This window comes from Dermacentor andersoni, chromosome 3 (genome assembly GCF_023375885.2).
Source record: "Dermacentor andersoni chromosome 3, qqDerAnde1_hic_scaffold, whole genome shotgun sequence".
Taxonomy (NCBI): Eukaryota; Metazoa; Arthropoda; class Arachnida; order Ixodida; family Ixodidae; genus Dermacentor; species Dermacentor andersoni.
In genome coordinates, this window is record NC_092816.1 from 53,666,973 (window position 1) to 53,685,652 (window position 18,680).

The window sequence follows — 18,680 nt, forward strand, 5'->3', positions numbered from 1 at the left end:
TACAATCAGCGGCAACGTGACGTACAGTTTTGACGAATTTCTCTCTTGGTAATTTGGTCCCGTTTTCCGTCGACTGAACTTGTCCTACGTTGATGTGAAGAAGGGAACGACGACGGTACACGAGACTACGAAAACTTGACACGGCGCCCGTTTCTACATGACACTTTTAGCAGTTTTTGTAATACCGGCATCTTCCTAATACCATCCAAATCTTGGAATAGGGGCGTCGACCCTGCGCAGATGGGGAAGATGACCGTGAAGACGGCCGACCACATCTGCCACCGGTAATTTCTAACCAATTAGAGCAAATAAAGTTTTCCTCCTCCTACAAATCTTGGCCAATCCCCCGCAGTGGATACCCGCCATTGAAGAAAGATATCCTATCCTATTTTGGCAGGACTCTATTCTGTCTCCACGAGCGTTTTCCATTTGTAAATACATCGTTTGTATCTAGAAATGTAAATTTACATTTGTAAATAGTTTTATGCGCGTAACGGGTATAATCATATAGTCGGTCTCTCCTACATTTATGATAGAGGGAAGTATTAAATGCATTATGGTTTCCGAATAGCAATTTCTTGCCAGCAAGGAATACCTGTGTCAGCATCTTCTCTATCCATGTTTTTGTGGGAACCAGGAATATGGAAAATAATGATACAAGGAAGCCCTGATTTTTATGTTTCATGAACTTTTCCTGGCATCAAACTAACAAATCCTTTTGTAGGAAGAAGGCACGAGATGGTAGCGTGATAATTGAAGAAAATGCTTTATCTATGATGGCTCATCCTTGCACATTGAAACGAAGCTACACAAAGCCACCACCAGCCTAACATGTGCCCTGAAACTTGATTTTGGATGCGATTGTCCTGAGAAGTGGCATGGCCAGAAGAGTCGTCGCCACTACAAGGCTTAGTTGTAAAGAAGGTTTGAATAAGTGACCCTCCACGCACTCAAGCTTTCTTTATCTGTAGTTAATATAACAATATCAGGCAAAATGCACATATGTGAGTGTTTCTCCCCAAAAGCTGTTATGAACTGTATTTGCAAACATTACCTATAGAATTCTCACCATGCTTACAAAGCATTCCTGAGTGCTAGCATCACAGTAACTTCTGAAACATTCAGTGAAGTGCGTATGTACCTGCTAGAGAACGCCATACTACAACTTGATAGCAAGGGCTATTCTATTGCTCGTCACATACTTACGCCCCTGGGGACAAGAAGTAATATACTGCCTATCACAGCCTTACACCTCATTGGCTAGAAGGTAATTGTCTTATCCATAACACCTTCGAGTGGGAAAGCGTTATTGCAGATTAGAAGACCCGTATTAAAGGTCCAATATTCTATAAAACCAGCTTTTAGAAGAGTGCTACGTCATTAGCTATAGAGGCTAAAAAGTCCTTGTAGCCATCATTTGCTCAAGTGCAATAAACCTCACGCAGAAACGAACAGAAATGCACTTTTATTTTTTGTCTTGTTTTGCCCAGCATCCAGGGCGGTGATCAACTGGGTGATCAGCTAGGTGATCTCAAAACTAAAGTTTCGAGATCACCCAGCTGATCACTCTCTTCGCATCCTCCTGGTCGACTCCCTTGTAGGTTGCCGTGATTGTGGTCGTTCGACCACCCACAAAGTCACCCATCTGCTGACCAGCATCGAGGTGAAACTCCATGCAAATGTTCCTGCTGATGAGGTCTGGAAATCACAAAAATTTCTTTAATTGTAGAGGTTTTATTCACAAGGGTTGCCAACAAGTTTTCCTAAAAGGAAATGGGAAGCGTAGCACGTGTTGCCACGTTTTTTTTCGGCGTTAAGGAGATTAAGTTAAAGGGGTCCTGAACCACCTCTCGGGCTTGACGGAAAAAAACGCACACCGCGGATAATATACGTTGCTGTGAATATCTCAGCAAAATTTTGCGGCCTTGCGGAGCGCTTGGAGATCGCAAGCGAAGCGCGAAGTCACCTCTTTCTCACACTTGATCCATTCAACAGAGGGCTGCTCCTCAGTCCACTGTGGGCACTTTATTTCGTAGTATAGCAGATTCTCATATGCCACTGCCATTGACCAATAGGTGATATCAATGGAGAAGTTTGTTTGGATCTGTGTGCTTCTTTCTACTGTCTATTTGTGCATTTGCCGATGCAGTTTAGTAAACAGGCTAAAGCAACCGAAAATCTGCTTTCGAATTTCCATAATTACGTGCCCCGGGAAGCCGACTATCTTCTGGTTACGCTCGGCCCCGATCACCCGCGAAGAAATTGAACATTGCCCACCCTGCCTATCGATATGATAGCTGTCGGGTCTCGTTTTCTCGATTAATTTTGAACACTGAACTACCCTCGAACAACGCGAAACTTAAGGTCAGAGCGAACGCACTCTTTCCAGCGCGCGCTCACTCCTGGCTCCTTTGCAGGCTTCACTTCGTATTGAGCTACCGACAGCGCTTGAAAATGCCCAAGTTGGATGTAGCCACTATCCGTTGGTCAAACTGGCGCAAGCCAGACCGACGATACGTTCATTTGAGGGATCGCCAGCTGCTTGTGCGCAGGCGCGAGTAAGAGCGGACGCGAGAGAGAAAATCTGGGGGCTTTTGCTCCCTAAATATATGACTGTGCCTAGGCACTGCGGAGTAGGTTTTTGTGCAGGTGTTTGTCCCTAGGCGTGCCGGGTTTGCGGATTGGGATCGTTGGTTTACGTTTGGACGATTGCTGCTGGCGTGGTATAACAGGTGAAGCAGCGGGCACTGACGGCCGACTTGGCGACCGCTGTGTCGGACAGATTGTGTCGCACCTGCGGCGCTCGTGCAAACTCAATCGCGGCGGATCATAGCTTTCTCGCACCTTACGGCATTGTGCCTTGTAAATAACAGCACAGATATTTCTGTGGAAGCAGTAGCGACCGTAGTTGAGCCCGGAACGCACATATTGAATATCTAGACGGCAGGGCGCGTTAGCAACCGCCGTTGAACGCAAGTGGCTGAAAGGCCGCCGGTGACGATGACTGATTCAGCACCGGCTCCGCAGGCGCGAGAAAGTCTGTCCGATGTACCTTCAGAGGCAAAGTTCTGTCTGGTGTTGCAGAAGACGCGGGGCGCGGTAGTGCTGAACTTAGCGTCCCAAGTTCGCCGTTGGACGTAAGTATATTTACTCAATCGTGTTTTTAATAACTGTAACAACGTGTCATTATTTCACATTATTGGCGGCGCCTCCAGGACACCAAAGCGCCAACGGCACTAAAGCTAGAAGCCGGTCTCGTCCGCGGGTTGGGGCTCGCGGAGGCCTGCGCGTGCCAGGGGTGTATAGAAGATCGGCTGTCCACTATCGCGGACAGCGAATGTTTTTATGCGAACTGAACCTGGCATGCTTGGGCCTCCGCGGCGCCAACCCACGGGCCGCCCTGCTTCCTCCAGCTTTGATACCCCCGCTACCCCTTGGGTGCCCTGAGTATCCTGCGCCGCCTGCTTTATTATAACCTCAAGTGCTCTTCCGAGGCATCCATTTGCCGATTACGCGTGCCATCCTGGAGCTTGTAAAAATCCAATCTATCGTCGCGACGAAAAAAGTGACCCATGACTTATACAGCACCAGTCATAACCTTGCCCCTTCAGACACAGCGATCACCAAATGGGGCGTCCGTGCCCACTGCATCACCGCGCGGGCAGCCAGCGGCGGAGCGTAAACAAACTCGACCGCACTCCGCAATGCCAGCATATCTAGGGGACAAACGCATAACACGCGCTAAGAAACCTCCTCCGTAGTGCCTAGGCAGTCATATATTCAAGGAGCAAAAGACCCAGATTTTCTCTCTCACGCCCGCGCTTACTCGCGCCTGCGCACAAGCGACTGGCGATCCCTCAAATGAACGTCTCGTGCCAGACCGAAGCATGGAAGCGCGAATGCGCACTCGATGCTTGTAGTGCCCAAAAGTAAACGTTGCCGATACGCACTACATTCGCATGCAGCTGCGGTTTGCTTTGTAGCGTAGACACCGCGGCTGCCGCGGGGTGCCGCGATGAGTCCGCTCGCTGAGTACAACCGCGTCGTTGGCGTCAAATTCGAAAATAGTGGCGTCTACGTGAACGTCGAAAATTAAAATTTAACTGCGCGCCATGGTGACGTTCAACAGGCGGAGCGCCGTGGGTACGCACCGCTCTTTTGTTGCCTTTGTTGTGGAAGTCATTGAAGAATGGAAGCAAGCACCACGAAAATCTGGTTTCCAAATTGATAGCCAATAACATGTTTCTGCAGAACGCACCGAAGTAGTTATTGCGGCCAAGTATTGCTGAAATACTACGTTTTAACTTCAACTGCATTTCTCGCTTTCAATAAAAAGTGCTCCAGGGCTCGTTTGAAGTAGTCAAATGTAGTTCCTTGTTCTACATTTTACATCAAGGCTGTCAGTTCAACAAGAAGCACTTGATACTATTATATTCCGAATTTCACGGTTTCCTTAAAGAACAACAACGTTCATATGGTTCAAATTAAGTGAGAATAGGATTACAGTAGGTGGTGATATGCTGGCAAATTTTGCAGGTGTGTTGGAGATGTACTACTTAAAATTGAATTTTGCTAATCCACCGTACTGGCTGCTTAGAGACGTTCTAAAAGATATCCGTTAGAGGGAAGCCCGTTGCGCTTGTTTGAAGCTTATCCCATTTCCAACAAACTGAGAGAACGGGGAGGGGGGGCAGGGGGGCCCGGCTCCCTCCCTCCCCACGAAATCAAGTGGCATACCCCCTTCTCCCCACCCACGCCACCACTCCTCCCACATTCCCTAAAGCGCCGTCTGAATGTTGAGTTTTGGCAGCTACTCATCGATCGGTCAGCATTTTGCTGCCTTTTTCACTCCTTTTGGATGGCGGTAGTTATCGGCATCTCGTGGGATGTGAAAGCCTGTTCTCTCATGGATTCTGCGTCCGCGCGATTAACTGGAGATGCGTTCAGTTGTCACCATCTACTTAACTGTCTCGCTGTATGCGCGTGACAGTTGGATAGAAACCGTCATAGTAATAATATGACAGTTTACGCGTTTTTGACACGAATGGTGCGCGTTATTCATTTTTGTACTAGTATATGTACCCTCCCTCATTTGCATAGAAAGCTACCTTGGGTTGCCCCCCCTAGTGCACAACATCTACAGGCTTGGAGCGACGCCTCTCACCGGCAAAAAATGATTAGAGCGAGTGGGGCTATACTAATCCAGGTACAACCTAATTAGGAAGGTCCACTAAGCTTCAACAAGACACTCCCTCTCCAGAACAGAAATTGGCCTCCCTGGCGCAGTACTTATTCGGCCGCCACCTGCCACATGGTTCCCTCAATTACCCAATGGCCCTCAGTCCCCAGCAGCTGCGGAGTAACTGACCAAGGCGGGGTCAGACTTGTAGCGCAGCAGAGGGTGCTAATAATTTCTGGACCCGGCCAGTGGAAACTGACCCTTGCAACGTTTAACACCCAAGCCCTCTCGAGTGAGGCTAGCTTAGCAGGACTCTCTGAGGAATTATGAGACATTGTTTAGGATATTATCGGTCTTAGTGAGATTAAAAGAACTGGTGAGGCATATACATTGCTGAATAACGGACATGTCCTCTGCTTTAGAGGTCTTCTAGACAAGAAGCAATACGGGGTAGGATTCCTAATCCATAAGGGCATAGCTTACAACATTGACGAATTCTACAGCATTAATGAGAGGGTAGCTGTAGTCGTAATCAAGCTTAATAAGAGGTGTCGATTAAAGGTAGTACAAGCATACGCTCTAACATCCAGTCACGATGAAGAGGAAGTAGATCAGTTTTATGAAGATGTTGTATTAGCGATGAGAAAAGTGTAAACTCAGTATACTATAGTAATGGGCAACTTCAATACAAAAGGGGGAAAAACAGGCTGGGGAACAAGCAATAGGCAACTACGGCGTCGACTCTATAGGAACACAAGAGGAGAGGTGCTGGTAGAATTCGCGGAAAGGAATAAGCTTCGAATAATGAACACCTTTTTCAAGAAGCGTAGCAACAGAAAGTGGACCTGGAAAAGCCCTAATGGTGAAACAAGAAATGAAATTGATTTCATACTTTCTGCTGATCCCAGCATAGTACAGGATGTAGAAGTGATAGGTAGGGTAAAGTGCAGTGATCATAGGTTAGTAAGGCTAGGATTAACCTGAATTTGAAGGGAGAAAGAGGGAAATTGGCCAAGAAGAAACAGGTCAACCTTGAGGCAATAAGGGTAAAAGCAGACAAATTCAGATCGGTACTTACCAACAAATATGCAGCCTTAGAACAAAGATGATGACATAGAGCTAATGAATGAACCCGTAACTAGGTTAGTTTCAGAGGCAGCAGTTGAAGTGAGAGGCAAGGCACCACGGCAACCAGTGGGCGTGCTCTCCCAAATAACAAGGGACATAATGAAGAAACGAAAAAAATGACTCTCCAACTCAAGAGATATGATAGAATTCGCGGAACTGTCAAAACTGATGAACAAGGCGAAAATAAGTGATTTTCGAAACGATAACATTGAGAAAGACTGAAGAACCCGTAAAAAATGAACGCAGCCTGAAATCAGTGAGAAAGAAACCCGGCATAGGACAAACAAAGATGTATGCACTAAAAGATAAGCAGGGTAATATCATCAGCAATCTCGAAGATATAGTAAAAGCAGCGGAAAAATTCTAAGCTGACCTGGAAACAGTAATGACCAGGATCAAGAAACTCCTCCTATAACTAGCGATGAGGTCAGAAGGGCCCTGCAAGACATGAAACGATGAAGAGCGGTAGAAGATGGAATAACAGTCGGTTTAATCAAAGATGAAGGAGACATAATGCCTGGAAAACTGGCGGCTCTTTATACGAAGTGTCTATCGACTGGAAGGGTCCCAGAAAACCGGAAGAATGCAGATATTATACTAAGCCACAAAAGAAGGAGACGTTAAAGAATTGAAAAATTATAGGAGCATTAGGTTGCCCCCAGTATTATATAAAATATTAACCAAAATAATCTCCAATAGAATAAGGGCAGCACTGGATTTTGTCAACCAAGGGAACCGGCTGGCTTCAGGAAGGGATACATTACAATGGATCACATCCATGTCATCAATCAGGTTTTTGAGAAATCTGCAGAGTACAATAAGCCTCTCTATATGGCTTACATAGATTACGAAAATGCATTTGATTCAGTAGAGATACCAGGAGTCATAGCGGCACTACGTAATCGAGGAGTACAAAACACTTACGTAAAAAGCTTGGAAATATGCTACATGCGTGTGGTATTTGTTTGTTTGAACGAGGCGCGTGGGCGCCATCACTCCAGAAAAGAGGAAGAACGAACTGGCCTCGCGCTGGGAATCTAACCGGTCAGCGCTGCAACCGTTGTAAATTTAACCTGTAAATAGTTTCTCGTCTTACTGACTCGTCCTTCGCGTAAGAATATCTGCAGAGGTTCTACAGCTACCTTAATTCTACAGAAGAAAAGCAGGGAGATTCCTATAGAGAAAGAGGTCAGACAGGGAGACACAATTTCTCCAAAGCTATTCACTGCGTGCTTACAAGAATTCAAGCTATTAAACTGGGAAGGCTTAGGAGTAAAGATCGACGGCGAATATATCAGCAACCTTCGGTTTGCCGATGACACTGTTCTATTCAACAACAATGCAGACGAGTTATAACAAATGATTGGATACCTTAACGGAGAGAGTGTAAGAGTCGGGTTGAATTTTAATATGCAGATGATAGATTATGATAAATAGCCGGACAAAGGTACAAGAGATCAGGATCGCCAGTCGGCCTCTAGAGACTGTGAAGGAGTACGTTTACCTAGGTCAATTAAACACAAGGCACACTGATCGTGAGAAGGAAATTCACAGAAGAATAAAAATGGGTTGGATCACATACGGCAGATACGTGAGCTCCTGACTGGGAGCCTACCGTCATCATTGAAAAGTAAGGTGTGCGATCAATGCATTTTGCCAGTGCGGACATGTGGGGCAGAGACTTGGAGACTGACAAAGAGGTTTGAGAGAAAGTTAAGGACCGCACAAAGAGCGATGGAACGAAGATTTCTAGGCATAACTTTAAGAGACCGAAAGAGAACGGTTTGGATCAGAGAGCAAACGGGTATAGACGATATTCTAATTGACATCAAGAGAAAAAAATGGAGCTGGGCAGGTCATGTAATGCGCCGGTTAGATAACCGTTTGACCATTAGGGTTATAGAATGGGTACCAAGAGAAGGAAAACGCAATCGAGGACGACCAAAGAGTAAATGGAGCGATGAAATTGGGAAATTCGCGGGCGCTAGTTGGAATCGGTTGGCGCAGGACAGGGGTAATTGGAAATCCCAGGGAGGGGCCTTCGTCCTGCAGTGGACATGAAACATGATGATGGTGATGGTGATGATGATGATGATAATGGTGATAAAAGTGGTGCCCCCCGCCCCCCCTCCCGGAAATATATATCCTGGGTACGTGCCTGACCGAGACAAAAGGTTTTGCTACTGAATAGGGTTTGGTTGCTCACACGTAGAGTGCACCACATAGTAGTCACTTCTTCATGCAACAAAACATGCGCCTTCAGCAAACTGACAAATTATTTACTAACAAAAATCAGCGCCCTCGGCTGCTTTTCTTTCTTTTCTCAGTCTTCATCTGCAGTTGAAACGCAAAAAAAAAAAAGCTATTCGAAGCAGCTTTTGCTTAAACGCAGAAGTGAGTGTTATTTACACTGGTTATTTACCCAGTCTTCAAGCATGTGTGGACTCAAATGTACGTCGCGCAGTTCGAATTCAGCCACCAAAAGAGATGAAGGTGAAGCTGAAAATACAACATTGCAGTCTAGTCGCGTTCTATTTGCAAGCAATGGTGCAGATAACATTTATAGTGTAAATATGAGCGTTGCCAATCATTATAGATACTAGTACTTCGGCGGGTTCTGCAGAAACGGAGTTATTGGCAATCAATTTAGAAACTAGATTTCCCTATTAACAAGCTTTGTAGAAGGTTTCTCCTGTATCTTCGGTGGACTGAATATGAAGCGTCGTTTATATTTGAATGAAATTAGGGGCAAGAGTTGACGAAGGTGTAGTAAAAGTTTGAAGCGTGCATGTGTAATTATTACAGCCTCAGCAGTAAGTATACGTATGCAAGGGCTGTGGAGCGGTCGTGGTTTGACTCATCGCCTCACTGCAATGCACACAAGACCGGTTGGTACCGGATCGCCTATCTTACAAGCCACGCTCGCTTCTATATAGGCGCTGTTGGTGACGTGTGCATTTAGGTGTGCAGAATGTCGAACGCTTCGTAGGAACCGGTGAGCACATCTGTGTGTCTCTCTCCGGTAACGCGACGTCCAAGGAAATGGCGTGAATGAGCAGGCAGCAGGGCCGTAATGGAAAAAAGAGAGTTACCTGGCCACTCTAAGTCTTGGTGCGATGTCGTAAGCTGACAAAACATTTTTTTTTTTCGCTCCAGCGGTCATTAATTTACGCCTTGTATCACATTCGGCTTTATATTATGTTAGGCGCAACAACAAACGTCAAAACAGTGACCACATTTTTAAATTTTGTGCAGCACTTCTGCGGGACATGCACATTCTATGCCAGCAAAAAATTTCTAAATTCTGAAAACCACTTACTTTCAGCATATGGCTGTCGAGTGTCTCCTGCAATCAGCTCAACACCTCGCGCCATTTCCTGTAGCGCGTTTGGTCTATTGACGGGGGCAAAAATTGTGTTGGGCTCTTGGAAGTAAATTCCCACCTGTAGAAAGATTTCTTTTAGCATTGTGGTGTCTTACTACAAGATGTCATAAGTAAATGCCCATCATAGCAATATCTTAACATACGTGAGCATAGTAAGTAATATGATGAAATAGCAAAAAACTAAGGCTAAGTGATTTGTGAAGTGCTTTTGGTGTCCGTGGAAGCTGAGGCTCGCGAGAATTCCAGGAATACTGAAAATAACCGCGAAGATGTGTGCAAGTAGCGCATACATGTTGGCACTGCCACTGTAGCTACAGACCGGCGCTACGTAATGATGCGGTGGCGCTGCCATAGGGAGCGACCTTCACGCGGTATAGGCACGTGCTCCGCCCCCGAGCGGGCACACCTACACCTCGATTGCCGCCGAATTTCCGCAGGTCCGTGTGCGATTCACTGTTCTACAACAAAGGAAACGCAGTACGACAACAAACTGCGTTGCGGTAGATTACGCCGAAAGTGACAAGAGGCTGGAGTTTGTGTTTTCACAAGTTGCGTGCTCGTGAAAGTATAGTCGCAAGCAACGGGATTCTGCGGTGAAAGGCGAAAGTACGATTCCGTCACCAGCTCGTTGAACATGCGCCAAACGTGTCGTTTCGTGAAAGTCACGCGTCTATGTTATTGGCGTGAATTAGCCAAGAAGTTGCTTAGGATCGTTAACAGACTGTCGTTATAATTTCTTATGCCCGTTTCATATGGTGAGAACTTGAGTGCGTTTTCGCACTTGCTAATCCGCAGTTGCGCAAATATACGCCGTCTCATCCTTCTTGCACGCGATTTTTGTATGTTCGAAGTGCTGAACTTCGAAGTCCGGCATAACACAGATGCGCAAAGGAATGGGGACTCATCACTACGTGGATTGTAAGCATGCCATTGCGATCTGCCTTCTTAATTTTTGTTTTGAAAAAGTAACGCACTCAAACACAAACAGCTGCCACGAAAGCAGTTTCTGAGTTGTTTTACTTTGTTTTCGCCGAACCAAACTGACGCCAAGAATCCTGCGTTCGGCGTTCACACATGCGAAAGTCGCAGATGCCGCGCTCGGTGCATGTACGCGAAGTTTGCATTTGCGGAAAGCGTAGCTGCGAAAAACGCAGTTTGAAATCGCGCCATGTCAAACAGGCTTTACCCTACCGTGGGAAAGCTCGATTATGATAACCCTTACACCTAGGCGAAGCGAGTAGATAGATGCACCTGACGGGCACACGTCATAATAGCAGTGTAGATATTCAACAAATACACATAACGAGGCTGCATGGACAAGAACGGCACCGAGAGCGGCGCTGCTGCGCCGGCGTTGAGAGCGCCGCACGCGAAGCAAAATTCTATTAGCGGTTGGTACCCCTCTCCCATCTCTCGTTCGCGCCGCCTTGATTGCCTCCTGCACTGCGCGTGTTTGGGCACGTTTCGCGCCGCGTGCGGTGTGTGCCTACGCGTGTGCGCGTTGGAGATTTCCTTCGAAGGGCGGCGTATACAGTCTGTTTCACATTTAGGGGAAAACTCGGAGCGCATTGCATCGCGATGCGGCGAGCGCTTAAGTCAGGCGGCGGCAGCAGCTCGCGCAGGTGCTCGAGGGGCGGGATGTTGAACGGCGTCGTCTGCTACGGCGGCGCGCGCTGGCCGCATTGTCGGGAAACGTTCTACTGTCAGTTGCAGGGCGCCGATCTCATCGTTACGGCGTGAAATGAGCCGGTATTCTTTAATATGCGTTGTGCGACGCCAACTGATACGCCTCGAAGGTAAGTTCATCGCTGCAGGGCAGTCATAGACGACTTATTGATTCCATACATTCTTGACGGCCCGTTTCTGGAAGGCGACTATATATTCTAACGCGATAGGTCGCCGATCCACACTGGTCGTGTTGTGCAACAACTGCTAGAAGAGCGCGCAGTTACTCTCTTGGAGTGGCCGCCTCAATCCCCGGGCGCCAACATCATTTAAAACGTCTGGGGCTCGTTGAAAGTATCGCTGGCGCACCACCCCCTCTATCAGTCGCCCGAGGATAGGCTTCGATCCACCATCGTCAGCGACTGAGACGCGCTGCGAATGAACTCATACCTGATCAAGTCATTCCGCACTTCACTGCCTTCCAGGATGAGCGCTGTCATCGCTGCCGCTGGGGACATGACGAGATACTAGAGAGTTTTAGAATAGGGGCCCCAATAGTTTGGGGCCCCAAACAGCTTTGCGGGTGTTAGCGTTGGGGCACGTAGGAGTGAGGAGTTTTAGAATAGGGTTTTACGTTTGCGGATAGCGTCTTGCGCTGGCAGCGCCACTATACGGCGTCAAAGAAAAGCTATTATAAATAATTAAATAAAATATACCATTTTATGATAGGAATAATAATTTTGACTTGCGTGTATTTGCGTTTAATTACAATTTAGAGGTTATTCTGTAAGCAGCAAATAATTAGTTGCGCTTAGTTTTGAGCAAACCAACTTTACTAGCCTTCACCAGCCAAGCTTAGCCGTGTTAGGCCTACGAGCCATAAAATCCACAATCGAATTCAATATCAGCGGCGTCTAATGAGTCAATCTTCATAACACACGCTAGTTGGGAGAAAGCGATAACTGCAGTCACTTCTCCTAGCTTGCGAACTTCACGCGTTACCGCGAATCGAACCCAGTTTTGTGCTAGGTTAGAGCCGTCGCTTCGATGGGTGCCGCCATGTTTGCCGACGCAAAGCTTTTGGGGACGCTATTTGGGCTCCCGCTAAATCGGTGAAATAGCGTTCCCAACGCAAAACCCAAACGCAGTTTGCGTCGTGCGCATGCGCAGTGGCTTCGACGCTATTTCTTTGGGGCCCCAAAACGTTTGGGGCCCCTATTCTAAAACTCCCTACTAACTGAAGTTCCGAGCGTGACGTGTCCATTTCCCCGCCGGCGGGCAGAGTCTGTCTGGTGTAGCGAATGATTGTCGAGAAAAATTATTTCCAGCTCATTGTCTGAACCTAAAACATTCATTTAATCGTATTCGTTTGTTTCATCGTGTTCGACTCCCATAGTTATCATTGTTGAGTGCTTTGTTTTCCTTTCGAGTCAAACAAAGACTGAACACGTTGCGCGCACATCTTGGTGCGTCTTGTCGCTACTTATTACGGTAGCACACACAGTGAAGAAATGTACGTGCACTGCCCCTGACAGTAACACGCTTCGCAACAATGCGGCCAGCGCGCGCCGCCGTAGCAGACGACGCAGATCACGACTCCGCCCCTCGAGCGTCTGCGCCTGCTCGAGCTGCTGCCACCGCACGACTCCATTGCTTGCCGCATCGCGATGCAATACGTTCCGAGTTTTCCCCTAAGTGTGAAACAGACTGTACACGCTTCTATTTGCCTTTAAGAAGTTCGGTACGCTTGACGATTATTTTTATGGCTGCAATGCGGCGAAAGGGCAGCGTCTGCTTAACCATGTAAGTGACGCTGAGCAGGTGATTGGAAACGACATCGTATGTACCGCCGGAAAAATCGTCAGCACATACGATGCGGCACATACATACGGCACATACGAGCTAAAGTCATTTTTGCAGTTTCTCACAATATGTTTACTACAAATCCGTGTTGTCTCTGATGGCGACAACAGACTTCCATCGACACTGTGCGGAAATAAACAAAATATATCGCTGCATAGCACAAGTACGATATGCGCACACAACTTTAACTAGTGCGTCCCCTACAATATGGAATAGAAGCAGCAATGTAGACAGCTTGACCATTTTTTAACAGTGCTCAAGAGACCGAAGTTGAAAGTATTAGTAATCATTTCTGCTTCAGCAATGCCGGCGCGACCAAGACGCGCGCGTGTATCGTCCAGTAACTCGATCGATCGGTGCAGTGGTGAAGCGGGAATGAACTCCGGTCATGTTCAATGCATCGTGCACATATTCAATTTCTCGGCACGCGTGAACTTTGGCCACTACTAGTGCATACAACAGAAGTGGTTTCCATTCTTGGGCAGCGCACACATAAACGAAACACGAGAAAGAAGACAGGACAAGCACTCGTCGAACAACTTAAAGTTTTTATATGAATGATAGGATTATGTACCGAGTAATTATTAAGTTCATGTGGGTTACATATAAAAACCGTCGTACACTCAGGAGTGATCAATGAACGAGCTCGCTTCATTTGTCAGTTGTTTACTTCGCTCGGCGCACCGCAGTAATCCATGCGTGTCGTCTGCTTTTTTCGTACCATTTTCTTGTGAATCGGCAGAATTTCACTGGTGGCATCAACCCTTTGTGTTTACATTGCTGTCGTGACAGTTAACAACACAATAATAATTTCCGGTCATCCGAAGAGGCACCGTCGCAAACAAGAGACGTTTCGCGCGCAGCGCGAACTGAACGCGGGCGCGACCGCTAAGGGAAGCGGCGGCGGAAACCTACACCCGTTGGAGATGAAATCGTTCCGCCAGGGGAGAAACGAGCGCTGGCGTCTAGGATGAAACTTGGCGTGCGGTCGTCCATAGTCATTGCAGTGTGAATATTGTGACCACACCCAAAAGTTTCACATGCGCGAAATGAAATGTGCAGAGTTGGCCATTCACGGAAGCACGGATGAACTCGATTTCGGCAATCCTTTACTCGTCGGAGCAGGTCATACGACATCTGACTTGACGTCCCGACAGCCACCCAAACGATTTCTAAAACACCGTGACGAAATGCGGCCTCGGCGCTGACGGCCCGTATATCGCTGCACGATGGCTGAAGCGATTGGACGGTCGAGGCCGAAAACACCGACGGCGTGTAAGCCTCTACACCGCCAGCGTCAACGTAGGGTAGTTATCCCTCGCCGTTCCCATCGCCCAGCGGGGGCTTCACATCTATTGCTGCGTAGGGGGAGTAAAAGTAGGCTACAGTTATGTCTGCGGGCCTGTAGCGTAAAGCAGGAGCCAGTACCACACCACTGGCGTGATCGCGAGAAACGATCTGACGGCATTTCGTTTACCAGTAACCGAAGCGCCTGGCCATAAGGTATGTTTGGAGTGTCTGCCAAAGTGTCTTGAGAGCCTTTGTGAAAATTTCAAAGTCCACGATTCGACTTATTTACGTGATTCACGACATAAGCAGCACACGAGCGGGTGTCTGGGGCGATGTGAAGGCCCATGTGTTCGTGTTGAGTATGGAGGCAGCCCACATATATAATGCGTTGATACATGTTATATCGTGCATATCACTCAGTACGACAGGAATGGATACATTACTCATTCTCTGCGTTTATTCCATCCTCATTTTCCCGCCCCTTGGGCGGCTCCAAGCGCGCGCCTTCTCATGGCGCTGCGGTTGGCAGCGACGCCTTATATAACATATCCCCTCGTGATAAAAAAAAAGTCCGGTATTTCTTGATGTAGTCATGCAGCTTCTTTGGCGTCTTGTTGCGGGCGCTTCTTCTCACGCGCTCTTCGCATCTTGGCATATTACTTGAAGCTTGTTGTGTGCGCCCTGCAGCAGGTGGTTCAGGATTCAGGTGTGCATTATCTGCGCTTGATGTGCCAGGTTGTGACGAATGGCTTACAGCCGCACTAGTTGAGTTATCGGATGCCGGTGAGCTGTTCATGACAGCAGTGTTACCTGATTTCATTCTGCTGATAGCTTCAGGGTGAACGGCCGCAAATTTGGAAGCATTCCACACATCATCATAAAAACTTTATTGTAAGACTGAGGAGTTTGGAGCACGCATGCTCCTGGGCCCCCGCACGACCCCACTGCACTCAAGCGTTTATGTTGCTTCGCTCCATAACGCTGGCAGCCCGATCAGTAGCCATGGTCTGCACGGCCGGGTCTCTAGAGCGCAGCAGGGTCTCCCAGTCCTCCCAGGTCTTCAGGTGCTCGAGGCCCCGCGGGGGAGGATCCGCCGGGCAATGAGAAAGGAGGTAGAGAGCTGAAGCGCGAGGTTCGGGACAGAGACTACAGGCTGATGTGAGGAAAATTGGGTGATAATGAGAAAGAGTCAGAGGAGATGGGAGAGTGTGAGTTTGTAATCGGCGCCAAAGGGTTGCTTGTCGATTGCTAAGGGATTTGTGCGGTGCGGGGTACAGCTGACGCGCCGCCTTGGAGGCATTCGTCAGCTCGTTGAAAGTGTGCGCGCGCTCCTTCGTGAATCCCGGATCGGAGGCCGCAAGAGCCCGGTTTAAAGACGAGACGTTCATTTGAGGAATCGCCAGTCCACGGGATTGACCAGTCGTTTCAGCGAGTGCGAAAGAGAAAGTCTGGGGGCGTTTGCGCCTGAAATTTCTCCCTTTGCCTAGGTACCACGGAGGAGCAGTTTATTTGGTCGTTCTGTCCCTAGGCGTGCCCTGGCGTGCCGGTATTTTGCCATGTGTCGGCTGGCGATCCGGGCGTCGTGTACAAGTTTTCCTCGTGCGTCTCCTTGGGTGTTGCTGGCGCAGTGCACTGGCACGAACGATTGTTGTCGTTTGGTCAGTGGTCTCCCGTGAAGGCGAGTATGATATGGCGTTGCCCTGTCACTACCAGCGTCACACGTATACTTCTGATCGCGATCGGTACCGATCCGGATCGAAATTCTCGACTGTGATTGGGTCTCCAGCTCATTTTGTCCAAAGGAGGCAATCGCGACCGCGAAATTCGATCAGAATCGGGCGTCATCGTGATGAGCAGTGAGCCGGAACACAAAATACACACACAGCGCACACTGTCAACAGTTTCATTGCGAAAGCATTGCAACCTTTCAAGATTAGAGCATGGCACTAGTCACTTGATAGCTATAGCATATATTACATATATAGCAAAATATATAGCATCTTCACAGTTTGCCCTGTGTGTGCGTTTTCGTTCCTTGCTTGTGCCCCTGTCACACTGGTATCTTACCGTCCTCGCGAATTTTTCCATGCGTCGAACGCTTCGAGAGGGCTCAGTTGCGCGTTATTCAATTGCCATAATTTAAACTTTAAAATACTACTAACTTGTAGCGTGGGGTCTCTTTTTCATGTTTCTGTGTCTTCGTCCGCTTCCGCTGCTGCCTTAGTATGTCAAACGGCAAACTTCTGACTGCTGTTGCAGAAGTCTTGGCGGCACAAGTTGGCGTCTGGACGTAATAATATTTATTTTAAGCCCAGCACGCTTAGGCCTCCGCCACTCCAATCTACGGGCCATCCTGCTTCCAGCTTTGATCTCCCCACTACCCCTTGGGTGCCCTTGGGATCCTGCACCGCGTGCTTTATTGTGACCTCGGGACCTCTCCTGAGGCCTCCGGTTGCATGTGCCCTCCTGGAGCAGTGCTTGTAAAAAATCCAATCTGTCGTCGCGACTTAAAAAGCGACCCGCGACTTATGCAACACCAGTCAGAACCTTGCCTGTCGAACCAAGTCATTCTCACCTAATTATTTAAATGATTAAGCGACTTCTGTAGGTGTCGGTCAATGTCATATTAAGCGACTGGCGAATTTGTTCCCTTTACTGGACGGATCCTGCATCTCGTCATGCATTTTGTAGCTGCGTATTCGTATAGATGTAGGAGCTCGGTGGGAGATCTATCAGTGCAGGCAGCATGCGCTAACCCCATGTGGCAGATACTGCTTGATGATTTCTAGTATATCATACCCGCGCGCAGCTATCGTGTGCGCCACAGATAAGTTACTTGGCTCAGCCATAAGTTCCAGCTTTGCTCCGACACCACGTAAGTGCTGGTTTTCCATGTCTGTCTGTCCACCCAGTTCTTTCAGCTGACAACGACCGCTTGCATCACTGATTTTCATTTTTCGTTGCCAGGATCGTGATCCCCACCTTCACATTGCATTAGTACAAATAATAAGAAAGCTTTGACCACTATTGTCACCACTTTGATTAAAGTTCAGGTCCCTGCAATAATGTGCATTTCTCTGTTCAGCTACCCACAGCACTAGCCATTAAGCAGTTTTGTTCCATTGTATATCTATCATGAAAAACTAGTATCAGCATACATAATTACGGACACTATGATTCAATTATGCACTCAGCATCTCTGTAAACTTGCAATATTCACCCTCTCAAGCATAAAGCGCACTCTCAAGGGCCATCATAAAACAATATCTATACATTTCTTTTCTTGGGCGTTCTTCGAAAGTATACTTTTTTCACTAGAAGGTTAGTAACAATGAGCACCTCACCGTCATGGGCTACCAGTTTGGTGCAATGTCCCACTCATTATATAAATTTTATAGATGGATCGTCATTTGAAGAAAACGAATTCTTTAACAAATGGTCCATTCTGCGTTATGGTTCTACCTACCTGTCTTCGTACCTCGCTTGTGTTCGGTTGGCTACTGGCACGGCTAGTAGCGGCTGCGATACTGACTTTTCTTGATGGCGCTAGCTATGCACCATATTTAGCAGTTTCAATGAAAAACTGGCGCATTTTTAGAATCCTCAAATCTAAGCCGACCTAGAGTTAGGAATATAAATGTATGAAAAAAAAAAAAAACTATCGGTCTACATTCGAATAAATACGGCATATACTTCACTATCACTAATACTGCTTCACCTTTCTGGTGAAACTGCAGCCCCCCCCCCCTTTTTTTTTCTTTACTGCGACTCCGAGTGTAAGCGCTGGTGTGGACGACTGTTATTCATTACGATTTAGAATGAAACCGGCTTGGTCCCAATTCGGTTACTGAGTCAATTACATATATTTATGACCTCTTCATGACGATGTTTCCATCCCAAATAAATGTTGTAAATAATATTGCTTGCTAGAAAGAGAAGCAATAATGAGGCACATAGCCTTCACGTGGATTTCAACTGCCGTTGACAAGACACTACCAAAGGGTCACTGCAAGTTCTTTTCAGGGTCAGCATGGAGAGCAATTTGTAAGCGGCGTTAACATATCGCAACGTATTCATTCTCCAGGCATAGGTATACTCATACCATTAGAAATAGCCAAGTTGGTTACCTCCTTCTCTTAAATAAAATGAACTTCGTCGTGTCTATATATT

General features: G+C 47.4%; 2 protein-coding genes across 3 annotated transcripts in view; one reads left to right on the forward strand and one right to left on the reverse strand.

Annotated features, from left to right (window-relative positions):
• The window catches only part of LOC126520831 (uncharacterized), a 450,097-nt gene that overhangs the window by 97,121 nt on the left and 334,296 nt on the right, over nucleotides 1-18,680 (forward strand). The window lies entirely within an intron of this gene.
• Nucleotides 1-18,680, reverse strand: part of LOC126520836 (uncharacterized) — a 180,371-nt gene that overhangs the window by 91,544 nt on the left and 70,147 nt on the right. The gene's annotated exons all lie outside the window — the stretch shown is intronic.